The sequence below is a fragment of the Protopterus annectens genome, chromosome 13.part0, assembly GCF_019279795.1.
Source record: "Protopterus annectens isolate FY-2018-M chromosome 13.part0, PAN1.0, whole genome shotgun sequence".
Classification (NCBI taxonomy): Eukaryota; Metazoa; Chordata; order Ceratodontiformes; family Protopteridae; genus Protopterus; species Protopterus annectens.
Window position 1 is genome coordinate 1,240,666,127 of NC_056747.1, and position 17,962 is coordinate 1,240,684,088.

A 17,962-nucleotide genomic window follows, 5' to 3' on the forward strand; every position below is an offset into this window, starting at 1 on the left:
TCCTCATATACAGACATGAAGGGTGAGGGAATCAAACCCTGTTCCACAGGATGCAGCTTATTAACAACTCAGAGCCTTAATTCTATGTGCTTACTGCCAGACAAATCATGAATCCACTGGCGAATACCAGGTATAAAGGGAGGTATATGGAAACAGCACTGTGTGTTACATGTATCGGTACAGTGAGAAGTTATGCACAGGGATGAGGTGATTCAGAGACACAAACAGCATGACTGTGCTGCTGGAGAAATTGTATGATACACATTGTATGCTAATGACTACATCATGGCATGCAAATGAATGTCAGCGTTATAATGAGAGCCATCATGTATGCAAATTATGAAATCGAATATGGTGAAGTGATTCAGCAAAATGTAAAATGACATTTTTGAAGATATCCTCTCTTGGTTCTCATCCAACATAAGCAATGAAACTTTACTCCTAGGTGATGTAAATATAAACTGGACTTCTATTCAATCACTTACATCACCTCAGAATATAAACCTATACAACTACACCCAAATAATTACCTCTCCTACTAGATTTAATAAAGATAACTCCGGTAGTATTCTGGACTGGATATTAGTTTCTCATCTCAACTCCATTTCTGACAATGGCACCTTACCCAACTACCTCAGCGATCATCTCCTTGCCTTTGCTCGTTGCTCACCATCCTCCCTCCATCTTCACCACAACTACATCACAACTCGTACCCTAAAAATCTTCAACTCTGTATCTTTCTCTGATTCACTAAAACATATAAACTGGAACACTGTAAAAATCCTCCCTCTTGACGATACTGTTACATACTTCAGTACTACATTCAATAACCTACTAGATAGCTTCACTCCTCCCAGAACAAAAAGAATCAATACCAAATCCACCTCTTGGCTAACTAAAGCAACTATTACACTCATGCATCTCCGAGATAAATCTTGGAAGCGTTACCATAAATCTAAAACACCTAACACTCTTACTGAGTATAAACACCTCCGTAATAAAATGAAAAAAACAAATTGCTTTAGACCGAAAGTCCTACTACTCCAAGCTTCAAAACAATCATAGATCCAACCACAAAAAAATTTGGAACAGTATATCTGCTCTCCTCTCTTCTGGCAAAAAAGAAAATCCCTGCCCTGACCCTAACTCTCCAGATCATATCTTAGCTACCCAATTCAACTCTTTCTTTATTGATTCAATAGCCAAGCTCACCACATCATTCTCCAATAACACTTCTACTCCACTGTCATCCCACACCCTCAACTCTAGTCCCACTGACATCAACACTACTCAGCTCCCCCCTTTACCATACAACCCATCTCTCTGCACACCATAAAAAACTTCTATTAAAACTACACACATGCTCTCATGCCCCAGACAACCTTCCATCTAACTTTCTCAAGCTAACTGCCGATGGCATAGCCCTTCCTGTCACCATACTTATCAACTGTTCAATCCAAGAATCCTATGTACCCCTCCTCTGGAAGAAAGCATTCATCATTCCCCTCCACAAAGGAGACAACAATACTGAAATTTCCAACTTCCATCTTATAGCCATCCTGTCCGCTATCTCAAAAGTCCTTGAAAAATGCATACACTTACAACTCCTTCCATACCTCCTAGACATTCAACTTTTTTCTCCAACTCGACATGGATTTATACCTGGACATAGTACTACCACTGCCCTTCTCTCCTTCCTTGACATTATCAACCATGCCTAAGACTCCGGCAAAATTGTATCTACCCTTCTCCTAGACTTATCAAAGGCCTTTGATACTGTTTCCCACAACCTTCTCTTGTCCAAACTCTCTCTCCTCAATCTTTCTCCCTCCTTTATTAACTGGTTTTCCAGTTAGCTTTCTAATAGGCACCAAGCTGTCAAGTGGAACAATAGTACCTCCTCCTTCCTTCACACACCAGCAGGAGTTACACAAGGCTCAATACTGGGTCCCTTACTTTTTAACATCTTCATTAATAATTTTCATCAGTGCATTCCTAATACCAAACTTGTCCAATATGCGGATGATTCCATCATAATTTGCTATGCTCAATCTCTCCCCAAACTCATGCAACTAACACAAGATGCCTTCTCTTGTACTGAGTCTTGGATGGTGAAAAATCACCTTGCTCTCAATGCATCGAAAACCAAAATCATGATCTTTACCCCATCTAAAAACACCTCTATCGATAAAAATTCCTTCTCCATAGTCAGTCAGAAAAAGATTCCCATTGAAACAGTCTCCCATACAAAACTTCTAGGTGTTATCATTAATGAACATTTAAAGTTTGACATTCATATATAAACTAGTACTAAGAAAACACACCGAAAGCTCAGAATGTTGTATCATCACAGCCATTATCTCACTCCATCACCCAAACATATACTGTCTATTTCCTACCTCATCCCCTCTCTCTTGTATGGAGCCCCTCTCCTCACCAACCTTCAATCCTCCCTAAACTCAGAACTGCCATCCTGCTACAATAAAACCTCTAAGTTTGCTACTGGTACCAAATCCTCCTCCAACCACTGTGATGCACTCCACTCCTTGAACTGGCTGGAACTCCCCACCATCTCTCTTACATTCAACTGTTAAATGCTCACAAACTCATTTTCAAACCCTCTAACTGCCCTTCCCTCTCCTCCATACTCACCTTGCATCATCCTGACAGACTACTGAGGTCCAGTAACCAGAACCTCCTCGAAGTGTACAAACCCTTACGTGCACCTGGGCAATTTCTCTTGTCTTTCTCCCTCACTCACCTATGGAATTCACCCCCCCCATGTTCAAATCACCCAAAACCACTCCATCTTCAAGACCATGCTGCATTCCCATCTCTCTTCTCACTGGGAATGCTCATGCTCTCTCCCCACCTGACTCCCTCTATATCATTTCTGTTCCCTCATCCTTTTTTCTTTTTCTCCTTTCTCATAACTCACCCTAGTGACTCCCTTCATTTCATTTCCACTCCCACTCCCTTTTTCTTTTCTCATAACTCACCCTAGTGACTCCCTTCATTTCATTTCCACTTCCTCTCCCTTTTTCTTTTCTCATAACTCACCCTAGTGACTCCCTTCATTTAATTTCCACTTCCTCTCCCTTTTTCCTTTCTCATAACTCACCCTAGTGACTCCCTTCATTTCATTTCCAGTCCTCTCCCTTTTTCCTGTCTCATAACTCACCCTAGTGACTCCCTTCATTTCATTTCCAATCCCTCCCCCTTTTTCCCTTTCTCATAACTCATCCTAGTGACTCCCTTCATTTCATTACCACTCCCTCTCCCTTTTTCCCTTTCTCATAACTCATCCTAGTGACTCCCTTCATTTCATTTCCACTCCCTCTCCCTTTATTCCTTTCTCATAACTCACCCTAGTGACTCCCTTCATTTCATTTCCACTCCCTCTCCTTTTTCCTTTCTCATAACTCACCCTAGTGACTCCTTCATTTAATTTCCACTCCCTCTCCCTTTTCTCCTTTCTCATAACTCACCCTAGTGACTCGTTCATTTCATTTCCACTCCCTTTCCTCCTTTCTCATAACTCACCCTAGTGACTCCCTTCATTTCATTTCCACTCCCTCTCCCTTTTTCCTTTCTCATAACTCACCCTAGTGACTCCTTCATTTAAATTACAATCATTGTCCCTTTTCCTTTCTCATAACTCACCCTAGTGACTTCCTTCATTTAATTTCCACTCCCTCTCCTTTTTCCTTTCTCATATCTCACCCTAGTGACTCCCTTCATTTAATTTCCACTCCCTCTCCCTTTTTTCCTTTCTCATAACTCACCCTAGTAACCTCTGCATTTCATTTCCACTCCCCCTCCCCTTTTCCTTTCTCATAACTGACCCTAGTGACTCCCTTTATTTCATTTCCACTTCCTCTCCCTTTTTCCTTTCTCATAACTCACCCTAGTGACTCCCTTCATTTCATTTCCACTCCCTCTCCCTTTTTCCTTTCTCATAACTCACCCTAGTGACTCCCTTCATTTCATTTCCATGCTCCCTCCTGTTTTCCATTCTCATAACTCACCCTAGTGACTCCCATTTCATTTACACCCCCTCTCCCTTTTCTCCTTTCTCATAACTCACCCTAGTGACTCCCTTCATTTCATTTCCACTCCTCTCCCTTTTTCCTTTCTCATAACTCACCCTAGTGACTCCCTTCATTTCATTTCCACTCCCTCTCCCTTTTTCCTTTCTCATAACTCACCCTAGTGACTCCCTTCATTTCATTTCCACTCCCTCTCCTTTTTCCTTTCTCATAACTCACCCTAGTGACTCCCTTCATTTCATTTCCACTCCCTCTCCCTTTTTCCTTTCTCATAACTCACCCTAGTGATTCCCTTCATTTCATTTCCACTCCCTCTCCCTTTCCTCCTTTCTCATAACTCACCCTAGTGACTCCCTTCATTTCATTTCCACTCCCTCTCCCTTTTTCTCCTTTCTCATAACTCATCCTAGTGACTCCCTTCATTTCATTTCCACTCCTCTCCCTTTTTTCCTTTCTCATAACTCACCCTAGTGACTCCCTTCATTTCATTTCCACTCCCTCTCCCTTTTCCTTTCTCATAACTCACCCTAGTGACTCCCTTCATTTAATTTCCACTCCTCTCCCTTTTTTCCTTTCTCATAACTCACCCTAGTGACTCCCTTCATTTCATTTCCACTCCCTTTCCTCCTTTCTCATAACTCACCCTAGTGACTCCCTTCATTTCATTTCCACTCCTCTCCTTTTTCCTTTCTCATAACTCACCCTAGTGACTCCCTTCATTTCATTTCCACTCCCTCTCCCTTTTTCCTTTCTCATAACTCACCCTAGTGACTCCCTTCATTTCATTTCCACTCCCTCCCTTTTTCCTTTCTCATAACTCACCCTAGTGACTTCCTTCATTTTATTTCCACTCCCTCTCCCTTTTTCCTTTCTCATAACTCACCCTAGTGACTCCCTTCATTTCATTTCCACTCCCTCTCCCCTTTTCCTTTCTCACAATTCACCCTAGTGACTCCCTTCATTTCATTTCTACTCCTCACCCTTTTTCCTTTCTCATAACTCACCCTAGTGACTCCCTTCATTTAATTTCCAATCCTTCCTTTTCCTTTCTCATAACTCACCCTAGTGACTCACTTCATTTCATTTCCACTTACACTCCCTTTCCTCCTTTCTCATAACTCACCCTAGTGACTCCTTCATTTTATTTCCACTCCGTCTCCCCTTTTCCTTTCTCCTAACTCACCCTAGTGACTCCCTTCATTTAATTTCCACTCCTCTCCCTTTTTCCTTTCTCATATCTCACTCTAGTGACTCCCTTCATTTAATTTCCACTCCCTCTCTCTTTTTTCCTTTCTCATAACTCACCCTAGTGACTGCCTTCATTTCATTTCCACTCCCTCTCCATTTTTTCCTTTCTCATAACTCACCCTAGTGACTTCCTTCATTTCATTTCCACTCCCTCTCCCTTTTTCCTTTCTCATAACTCACCCTAGTGACTCCCTTCATTTCATTTCCACTCCCTCTCCCTTTCCTCCTTTCTCATAACTCACCCTAGTGACTCCCTTCATTTCATTTCCACTCCCTCCCATTTTTCCTTTCTCATATCTCACCCTACTGACTCCCTTCATTTCATTTCCACTCCCGCTCCCTTTTTTCCTTACTCATAACTCAGCCTAGTGACTCCCTTCATTTCATTCCCACTCCGTCCCCATTTTTTCCTTTCTCATAACTCATCCTAGTGACTCCCTTCATTTTATTACCACTCCCTCTCCCTTTTTCCTTTCTCATAACTCACCCTAGTGATTCCCTTCATTTCATTTCCACTCCCTCTCCCTTTCCTCCTTTCTCATAACTCATCCTAGTGACTCCTTCATTTAATTTCCACTCCCTCTCCCTTTTTCCTTTCTCATAACTCACCCTAGTGACTCCCTTCATTTCATTTCCACTCCCTCTCCCTTTCCTCCTTTCTCATAACTCACCCTAGTGACTCCCTTCATTTCATTTCCACTCCCTCTCCATTTTTTCCTTTCTCATAACTCAGCCTAGTGAGTCCCTTCATTTCATTTCCACTCCATCTCCCTTTTCTCCTTTCTCAGAACCCACCCTAGTGACTCCCTTCATTTCATTTCCACTCCCTCTTCCTTTTCTTTTCTCATACCTCACCATAGTGACCCCCTTCATTTCATTCCCACTCACTCTCCCTTTCCTCCTTTCTCATAACTCACCCTTAGTGACTCCCTTCATTTCATTTCCACTCCCTCTCCATTTTTTCCTTTCTCATAACTCATCTTAGTGACTCCCTTCATTTCATTTCCACTCCCTCTCCCTTTTTTCCTTTCTCATATCTCAGCCTATTCACCTTTCACTGTTCTACTCTCCTCCTCTAAGTCTTCCTCCCTCTCACCTCATGAAACTTTGAGTGCATAAATGCCTGCACTCCAAATTATACTAATGTACTCCAAAATACTTATATTTTAATTTCATTCAATGCTTTGTTACAACACCTTGCTCAAATGTTATTATTCTGTCTTCTATATTACTGTGTTTTTAGTAGTTTTGAAAATTGTATTGTACTTAACTTTGTTGATATTAGCTTTGTAATAATTGTATATGGAGCTTTTCTCCCCAAGCCTCGCTTGAAAACGGGCTCATTTTGGCCTAATGGACTTTCCCAGTTAACAAACTGCAAATAAAAAATAAAAATAAATAAAATTAGTACAATGGGCTGTGGATTTGTTATTCTGGAAGGCAGAATTTTGCTGTGTATAGAAGCATTACCACATTATGATGTTAGAAGTAGAGTCATTATTATGTTAGAGTCCATGTTTGGAACTAGTCTGGAATGCTGTGTTCCATTACCCAATGCAGCACCTAACCACCATCTTCATGACTGCTGCAACATCATTGATCACTACTGTGTGGACAAGGATACCATACAGGACTTTGTAGACATGTGCCCCCATCATATGGAATCAAGCAGGATGCATGGGCTGCATATTTCTGAGGACACAAAGGTGTGTGTGGTATTAACCATCCTTGCTATGCAGATGTTTTAGTGTCTGATAGGGAACATGTTAACAGTTTTGCAGGCAACAGCCTTGCAAAACCTACATCAGTAATTGATGTGATGCTAAAGCATCTGTAAAAGTATATATGGTTTCCAAAACAGCAGAGGAAAGGACCACCACTATGTAAGCATTCAATGACATTGGCCACTTTCCTGAGGTTCTGACAGCCAATAACTGCACTATATTCCTAACAAAGCCTCACTTGGTCTACATGATGGCTGATATATCAACTGGAAGAAGTGCTTCTCCATCAACTGGCAGGTAGTGTGCAGTGCATACAATATGTGTGCATTATCCAGGCGATTCCCATGATTCCCTCATTTGGAACACATGCAACCTACACCAGCACTTCATGCAGGATTACATTCAGCAGGGATAGTTAGTTGGTAGATATGCATGTTGCCACCCACAGAGTTCTGGGCATGCTGCTGACAAGAATTTAGGTAACAGGTCACTCATAATGGTATCTGATGTTGTGTTTTGCAAGTAATGCTGGATACATCTTGGAACCGTGGTTGATGACACCCACATATAGCCCCCAGACTGTATTAGAGAAGGTGTACATACAGCACTGCAATGTCACATACATGGAATATCATTAAACATGTACTCAGGTGTCTGAAAGTCTGCTTCCTTTACCTGAGTGCACCTGATAGTGCACTGCAGTATGCTGTGGAGACCTGCAGCAAGATATTTGTTGTTTGTATCATGATGCACAATATGGTGTCACTGTAGTCAGGCATACCTGCGGCAGCAACAGAGGAGAGGGTCAGGTGAGGAGGCATCAGAGTAGCCATCTGCAGCAGTAGCCCATGTCAGATAGATGTGGGCACAAAATGTGATGGCACTGACAAAAAGGTGGCATCTGGTCCCCACTTATGGGCCTTGACAAGGAAAAACAGAATAAAACTGATATATACAATAACACAGCCAGACAATGCAGTACAGTACATTGACTTGCCATGTTGTATGTCAGAGATTGCCTTTTCCACACAGGAGTGGGCAAGGCACAATCATCATCATTTCCACAGGAGCAATGAAGCACAGTGATAGGGACAGCAATGCTAATATAGATGGAAGGGTCATGGAATGCAGTAGACATGTACATGGCTAGGAGGATGGGGCACTCAGGGAAAACATTCTCCAGTTATGGGGTTCAACTTCCATGGGTGGAACACTGACCTAGTGTAACATGTGACTACAAAATCAAGACTGTAGACATTCTCTCCAAAGGATGATATGTTACATCAAGAGCATACATAGAATCCCTGTTGTGCCCCAAATGTGGTGCGGCAGCAGAATGTTCGCATCCATGACCCCGTTAATAGACGTGAGTAGGTTTTGATTTTGATAGGAATACAGGGGCGTGGGATGGTGATGAACTGTGGGACTCTTGAGTATCTTGCCCAGTAGGGTGTTCCCATGGTGGAGTCCGAAGAGCATCAGTCTCAAGTGTGAAAGTGTCCAGACCCATGCATGAGGGCAGCCATTGATAGTAGGGACAGAGGAGGTCTCTATGGAATGGTGTGTGCCATCTACATAATCCTGGCATGTCAGTTTAATGTGCACCCATTCTCAAGCAAGGCTCTGGTGGGCAGTTGTCCACATCATCACTGCTGCATGAACTCAACCACCAGTGTCCTCAACAGGCCTGTCTGCTCAAGGTTCCTGTATATCATGTCACTCTCTAAGTATTGCAGGATATCCCACATTCAGTGAGGTGGTTGAACTTTCTCATGCAGGTCACACAGCACATTTAATGTGTCTGACATGGTGTGAATTGTGGCTATCTGTGTCTGGATCCTTGACCAGCACATCTGCTGACTGATGCCAATAGTGACACCCTTGTCTGGGAGTGTCCTGGTCACATGGTGGCAATGACCACCTGTATGCCTCTCGCCTATGCTAGATGCATGCACCACAGATGTAGCGCTGTCCTCTGATGCTATCTGTGGTGGTGGTTACCTGTGCTGCTTGGGTAATACTAACATGGATGAGACATATATCACTAAACACAAAGGATGCTTCAGGTTCATCTTGCCCCCAAACCACCACTTCAGTAGTGAATGAGGTGGTTTTGCCATTCACTGCTATCTTTACTGATAGCACCATTGTGCAGTCAAACTGTATCATGTACATAGCGCCACCATCATCAACCACTGGTGACCTGCTGACATCAGGCGTGTTTTGACCTAATGAGATGGAGCCTTTCCCAGTGGGGCCTGTGTATGCATACAGACAGCAAACCTGTGGCAATGCTTGTTATAGTTCTGACTGCTACCACCATGTGACACAGAGACTGCTACATGACAATTGGATACATAGCTTATGGCTGCATTTCTACCTTGTGGTGCACTTTGTCATTGTTGTAGCCCTGATTCCCCAGATGACAGATATACATATCTGTTTGAGTAAACTATTCACAGGTGCAAGTCACTGTCCTATACATGTGCAATGTGCTACTACTCATCAGGTGTATCCCCTACAGACACTCAGGCAGTCATCCCCAGCCCTGACCCCATATCCATGCCACCACCAGATAAAATGTTTCTCTTACATTTCCCAGTGATGGATACCAGGAATTCCTCCATCATCATTATCATCATTATCATCATCATCATCATCATCATCCTCATCATCATCCTCATCATCATCACCATTGTCATCTTCATTATCATCACCACCCCTTTTTTCCATTCTTCTGCATGTGGTCAGGGTATCACATAAACTGTTACCACCTCTCTTGATTCAGTGTAGCTCTCCTGCCTTCCTTGAAAATCATGCCTGACTGTCACAGGTCTCCTCTCATGTTATCCATCTCTTTCCTGGGCAACCTCATTTGCTCTTGTCTTATTCTTGTTTCCCAAATCTTCTTCAGTAAATCATCTTCTGCTTTACTACACATGCCTAAACCAATGTAATCTGTTCTCTTTCACTTTCTCTGCAATTGAAGCTAGTTTCGTTTCTGCTCATGTCATCATTTTTCATCTGTCGCACAGTGTGCATCTTGCCACTTATCTCAGGCACTTTATCCCCATCACATCTCACTTCTCAACTGCTCTGCCTTGGGTTCTGTATCATAAAGAAATACTGGTCGTACCACTGTTTTATGCAACTTACTTTTCAGCTTCATTAGCATTCTTCTGTCACACATTACTCTAACATTCTGTGCCAGCTGCTGCATCTCTTCTGATTTTAGTTTTGACCTCCTTATTCAAACTTTTCTTCAACTGCTGCCCTCACCTGGCACTTGAAACTATTAACCTGTTCCATGATTTTCCTTTCTATCTTAGTTTAAGCCAGGATACCAAGAATTCCTCCATCTTCATGAAATGCCTTTGTGTTCATTGTCCACTTGTCTCTGGCAATTTGCCATGCTTTGTTCCACTGTATTCAGCATTCATCAGACCTATCATTAAGTACAATGCCCTCTTTGGTATGTACCTAACCAGGCATATCCAACAATTGGAATGTCCACAGAGGTTCCTCACTAAAAGAATACAGGGCTTAAGTAAAATGCCCTATGAAGACCGCCTCAAGGCTCTATCCTTATATTCTGTCTCCTACAGGCTTTTGAGGAGAGATCTGTGCCTGACATAAAGGGCATTGTCAGCCACCACTCTGATGGAACTCCTGCATATCCACAAAACAAACAGCACCAGAATTACCTGTTCTAAAGACTTAAACCTTGTCCATGATATAAATAGGACCTGCTGGAGAGACAGGGATGTATCCCAGAGATTATCCCATCTCTGGAACAGGCTCCCCATCCACGTGAAGCAGAGATCCTTCCTAACCCAATTCAAGTGCAACCTGGACAATTGGATGGGGAACAGGAAATTCATCCCTGCTTTGGCACCTATGTCTCTAACGGACACAGACAACCTGTAAATGGTTCATCTCTCAGGCCCTAACTTGTAAATGTTTCATCTCCCCAGCCCTTGCTTACACTTATCATGGGTATCAGAACTTGTTGGAGATTTGGGATGCATAGTTAGGGTTATAAAGGCCCTTGTGGTCATTAGCCTAGTAAACACCTGTGAACGTATGAACCTATAGAGCAACACAGCAGTGACCCTATGATGCACCTGTATCATTGTCTTATTATGGCTACTAACTACATTTATATCTTGCATCACTCCCTGCCTCACTTGGTCCCAGAAGGCCTTGTCTGCTTTACCTTGCCTGCTGACATTCTTTCAGTCCCATAACAAAACATGTACATCTGAGGGTTACACATGTGGATCAGTGTCCATATGCTTGGTGGTTGAGGAGAGACAGGGACTGACTCTTTACTGTCCTGTGTGCCCTTACAGTGGCCACATTCCTGTGTGTTGATATGATGTAACCATACTGAGCCTGTACAATAGTGTGGCAGATGTGGGCATGTTAGCATGGGCTGTCAATTAGACATGTGCAGATACCAAAGTCTGTTCTTTGTGTTCTGGAGTTGAAATAGACTGTAGCATGTCATGATGCCCTTACACATACAGCCCAGTGTTGCAATATTTATCAGCCAGACAGTGACTACTGAGTCCAACCATGTTCCCACTGCCCTACCAGGCTGAGCCACCCCAGCAGGACTACAGCATGCTGCCTTGTCAAGTAGAATTCCCCTCAATAGGACTGCAGCCTCTTCTGTCTGTTCCCCATACCCTCTCTATCTGAACTTCCCCAAACATGACTGAAAACTACCCTGTCTGTCCCTCTGCATGTCATATTGAGTCCCCTGCCTGTCAGTCTCATGTCATATCTTGTGCACTCAGTCCACTGCTCTTTCATAGTGCTTGTTACTTTCATGCAGCCTTGTGTGGTCACTGCAGGAGTAAAGTCCATTACCAGTTTCCTGTCTGGTGCATGTTTGTCTACATGGCAGCACAGTTTAATATACACTATATTTCAATTCTCTACATTACTAGCCAAAATTCTGTACTTTACAAAATAGTGGCTGCATTTTATGTCTTACTAAATGGGGCTTGTGATTGTGTAACAGTAGTTATGCAACCAGCTTATTGTACGTTTTTTATTTTTTATATTTTTCCCCCTAACTCTCATTTTTTTATATCACAAAAACCTGGCATTTTAACAGGGGTATGTACACTTTTTATATCCACTGTGTGTGTGTGTGTGTGTGTGTGTGTGTCTGTGTGTGTGTATATATATATATATATATATATATATATATATATATATATATATATATATATATATACATATATATATATATATTTATATATATATATAGAGAGAGAGTGATATGTATGTAAGTTAGGGTATTTGACACTGTGCTGAAATAACTCAAAACTCAAAGAAAATTCTAACATGGTCCTCTAGGGGGCTTGTTGAAATCCAAATGTTTACAGCTGCATACATTTAGAGAAAAGGAAGAGAACAAAAAAAAAAAGCTTGCTAACATTCATAATGACGTTTATGCCAACATGGAGTGCATAGCTCTCAACCTCTTAGCACAAAAATCTGGACAAAGCCAAAAATAATGAGGGGACAAAGCCCCAAAGTAGGTACAATTTTTAAATATTGCTGTTAAAAACTTAGAAAGTTGCTGGAATAAAAGGTCTTGTGTTACCATGAAGAATACTAAATTTGAATCCCAAATACCTGCCATTATTTAGTAAATTCAGTCCTCCGGATTTGCCACAAAAATCAAGAAACACAGACAAAAATATAAGGCAAATATCTGGACATTCTCTGAAAATCTGGACAGTTAATAGGTATGATAAAGCTCTTCACTTCAGACTACAAATGCAAATAAAAAAAGCTCTTTAACCTTAAAGCATAGAAATAGCAGCAGGTTGCTATAATTTAAAATTAAAAACGAGCTTTCTTTTTTTACGTCCCACATATGACCCCCCCACATTCACACTTACTTGTATATTAATCCTAATCCTACCCCTGCCTCTAACTCCAACCAAACACATTATGGTACTAAATATCCTTTATTTAACAGTACCACAATGTGGATAAGTTATGTTAGGGGTCTGTTTTTTTCTTTTGCTTTAACTGACCAAAAAAGTTTACTGTGGCCTGTTTTTCCTTTTTTCTTGGTGAGTCTAAACAGCTGGAAAAAGCAAGTTCTGCCTGCAGTGTTGTGAGAAGCACATCTGAGCTGTTGTTGGAATAAGATCTGACCTGCTTTTACTGGATTTGATTCCTTTCTTGAGTCACTCTTTTACCTGGATATTTGAATTATCATTTAACATTTCAAACATTTTTTTTTCTGATTTCAGTACAATTGCAAATTAGGCACAATTCATTTTGGCAGTGTTTGTGGGCCAACTTGGAAAATTGCTAGTCATTATCTTGTGACAGAAGTAATATGCTATTGTTGTGGGAGTTTAAATTCCATCTGACTGGTATATCTTAGATTGGCAGTGTTAACAGGCCATCTTGGAACACTGCTAGTGCTAGGCTGCTCTTAGTTCAGCACTCTGACCCTTACTGTCACTGCATTGGTGCCATTTGAACTTAGACTCATTGCAGTTGCTGTACCAGCTGCATTACTCACACATAGTGCACACATAGCTGGTCTAAACTGGTCTCCACTGCTCAAAAGTAGTTGTGCTTCACTCAACTTATTTCTCTTTCTACAACCTATGTCTAACTAGACCATGAACAGTACATGTTGAGCATCGAGATCAAACAAATCCAAAGAACCAGCTGGACAGAATGACAAGTAAACTTGCTTACTTTGCTTCTGTTGCCAGCTGTATAACACATAGTACTCTCAGGCAGCTTAAGACCTGCCCTAAGTGCACAGACTATAAAACATCCACTTAACACAAATACATAAATCTGTGAAAAGTACACATATCTGTGCAATCTGGAGACATTCCTCTTCCCCAGTAAGATGGCCTGTGAACATCACACTTTATTAACAACATCTGATCACAACCACACTAAACTAACTTATGGTGAGGCTGTTAAAAAGTCACTACTGAAACCCCCTAGGAATAAGAAGGCTATCAGCAGATATTCACCACCACATCAGCCCCATGCTCACACATAGTAAACCCTCTCCAGGAGGTACATCAGCACCAGGTGCACACATAGTAAACCCTCTCCAGGAGGTACATCAGCACCAGGTGCACACATAGTAAACCCTCTCCAGGAGGTACATCATCACCAGGCTCACACATAGTAAACCCTCTCCAGGAGGTAACCAACACCAGGCTCACACATAGTAAACTCTCTCTAGGAGGTACATCAACACCAGGCTCACACATAGTAAACCCTCTCCAGGAGGTACATCAGCACCAGGCTCACACATAGTAAACCCTATCCAGGAGGTACATCAACACCAGGCGCACACATAGTAAACCCTCTCCAGGAGGTAACCAACACCAGGCTCACACATAGTAAACCCTCTCCAGGAGGTACATCAGCACCAGGCTCACACATAGTAAACCCTATCCAGTAGGTACATCAACACCAGGCGCACACATAGTAAGCCCTCACCAGGAGGTACATCAGCACCAGGCTCACACATAGTAAACCCTCTTCAGGAGGTACATCAGCACCATGGCCACACATAGTGAAGCTTCTACAGGATTTTCCTCAGAGCCGCACTAGCATCTAGTATACTCTCTGCAGGAGTTTCATCAACACCACGCTCACCCACAGTAAAGCCTCACCAGGGGTTACATCAGCACCACACTTCCAAATAGTCAACCCTCTCAGGGAGGTACATCAGTAAAATGCTCACACATAGTAAACCCACTCTGGGAGCTTCATCAACAACATGCTCACACTGTAAACCCACTCCAAGGGGTACATCAGCACCATGGTCACACACAGTAAAACCCTCTCCAAGAGGGACACGAGCACCCTGCTTACATACATAAACCCACTCCATGAGGTACATCAGGAGCATGGACAAGGATAGTGAATGCTCTCCAAGAGGTACAGCAAAACCACCCTTCCACCTAGTAAACCCTCTTCAGGAGGTACATCAGCACCATGTTCATACATAGTAATCCCTCTCTTATAGGTACGTCAGTACTGCAGATACACATATTTCATACTTCTCTCCAGGATATAAATCAGCACCATGAAGACCCACAGTAAGCACTCTACAGAAGATACATCAGCAGCATGCTCTCAGATAGTAAAATCTTTCTGGGTAGTACATCACCACAACACTCAGAGTAAACCTTTTTCAGCCAGTACATCAGCACCATGCTCACACATAATAAACCTTGTCAAGGAGGTACATCAGCGCAATGCTCATACCTAGTAAACGCTTCTCCAAGAGGAACATCCAGCACAATGCTCACACATAGTAAACCCTGTTAATGGTAGTTGTCCACCACACAGGTTTGCTCTTCCTCGAGGAGCTTGTTTTGGTCCTTTCAGGTACTGCCACATCAATGCAGTTGTTCAGGTGTTTATATAAAGCATTTGTGTAGAAATTGGCATAATTGCCAGTTCCATCTGAGGGAGAAGGTGCAGTGAAGCTATTTATGCTATCCTGTAAAAGGTTATAATCTGTTTTGGAGAAGTATTTTTAGTTTGGTTTGTGCTATGAAGGGTCAAGTGTGATAGTAACTTTGAATGACACTGATTTGTGGTCAGATCTCACCAGGAAAGACCTGACAATGGGGGTGCTACTGAGGTTCCCCATATTGATAAGCACCAAATCCAGGATATTGACACCCCTTGTGGGGGTGTCAACTAGCTGATCCATGGCATTGGAGTTAATGAAGTCGAGGAACCTTTGGGAAAGTGAGTTTCCATTGAGTAATTTCCCCAGTCAATGGATGGGTAGTTAAAGTCACCCAAAACCATGGTGTATCTTGATAGACTCATGTAGATCCAAATAGGTAGAGTGGATGTCCTGATTAATGGAGGGGGTCCTGTAGCTAGCAATGACTTGAACAGGTGTCCTACCACCAGTTAATCGCACCTGAAGTATCTCCAGGAAATCAAGCTGTCTAACCAATCTGGAGGTGTATTTATCTTTAATGAATATTGATACATCGCCTCCTTTAGCTTTCATGCTTTCATTTTGTGGTCTGAATGTGTGGAAGGAGGTGTATCCTGAAATGGCTGGGGTGCTCTCCACATCCTTGAACCAGGTCTCTGTGACTGCACAGATGTCTGCAGCTTCCAAGGTGAGGACTGCTTTCAGTGAATGCAGTTTCATGTTAAGACTCCTAGTGTTTAGCAGCAAAACCTTGAGGTTGTTCTTAGATGGAGTTCTTACGTTGGGAAGTTTGTCCTTAAGACACTGCCTGAAAAAGGCACTATTAGGGTGGCAAGAGCCTTGGCCACTAGCTGAAATCTCAGGAGTGACAGATGAAGACCATCTCTGGCAAAGCATCAAGGTCTGTTGATCATGGTATCCCAGGATGACAGAACCCCTTGGAATGACACTAGAAACTAATCCAATTATTGTAGTCAATCATTTTCTGCTTGTGTTGAGGCATCATCCTAGGTGAAGGTAAAATGCTGCTTAAGGCTAAGGACATACCAGCCTGAGACACATAGTCCAAGAGCTCAATCATGTCTCTCTTCATATAGTCCAGAGAGGTATGTCTCAAGTCGTTCACACCAACATGGTCTATGACAAAGTCATAACAGTATTTGTTGTTAAGAGACCTGAGTGCATGCGTGATATGGCGGATCTTGGCACCTGACAGACAGCTTACTGTAACCTTCTCCTTATCCAGCCTGGTGAAAGGGACATCTGTGTGTCTCATAATGGAATCACCTATGACTAATATGTTTGGTTTTGTGTTTTGCATTAAGGTCTTGACAGGTGAGACACTGGTATGTGAGCTATTATGTGTATTGTGTCTGTCAGAGGATGTAGTATGTGTATCATGTTTTTGTGTTTGGGAGGTCTCTGGTGTTTAGGTATGCTTCTGGTGAGGACCTCTGCATATGTAGGTATATGAGATGTGGGTTTGGGTGGAGTATGAGGTGAGGTGCGCATGCTGATGATCTGCTCATAGTCATATGTACTGACTGGTGTGTGAGAGAGCATGGATTTGAGGTTATTATATTTGCATCTCTCACATGTAAGGTTTGTGTGGTCTAGGAGCACAGAGTTGTCGGTGAACATGAGGCAGTTACTACACTGTCTCAGGATGCCCATATCAACCAAGCTGGCTGGAGAAACTGTGGGAAATTGTACAGCCATAGTGTTGGGTAAATTGATATGGTCAGGAAGAGAGGTTGCATTTAGGAGTGGCTAGTGGGTGAGAGGGGTGGGTATAAGAGCAAAAACACGCACTTATAGTTAGTTGGAAGCAAGAGATGCCTCAAATCTTTCAGTATCTCTATCAGGAGCTGGTTTTAGTGCTCAAGTGATATAAGGCAGTCTAGATTCCGTAAGACTGAATCTAGCCTGTGCTAAGTGCAGAGGTATTTGAAATTTAAAGTACTTAAAATCACAGTCACAACAGCAAAAAAAACCCAGTATAAAGCAGTAATTTTGTAGAACAACATTCTCACTGTAATCAAGCTACTAACCAGCAGTAATAAAAGAAGCTGTATAAATGCCAGGAGGTTCAACAGCACCATGGAAAAGGGTAGTGAACGCTGCATCAAAAGGTACATCAAAACCACACTGACACATAGTAAACCATCTCATATATCTACATCAGCACCATGCTCACTCATAGTAAACCCTCCCCAGGAGGTACATCAGCATCATGCTCACTCATAGTAAACCCGCCCTAGGAGGTCCATCAGCACCATGCTCACTCATAGTAAACCGTCCCCAGGAGGTCCATCAGCACCATACTCACTCATAGTAGACCGTCCCCAGGAGGTACATCAGCACCATGCTCACTCATAGTAAACCGTCCCCAGGAGGTCCATCAGCACCATACTCACTCATAGTAGACCGTCCCCAGGAGGTACATCAGCACCATGCTCACTCAT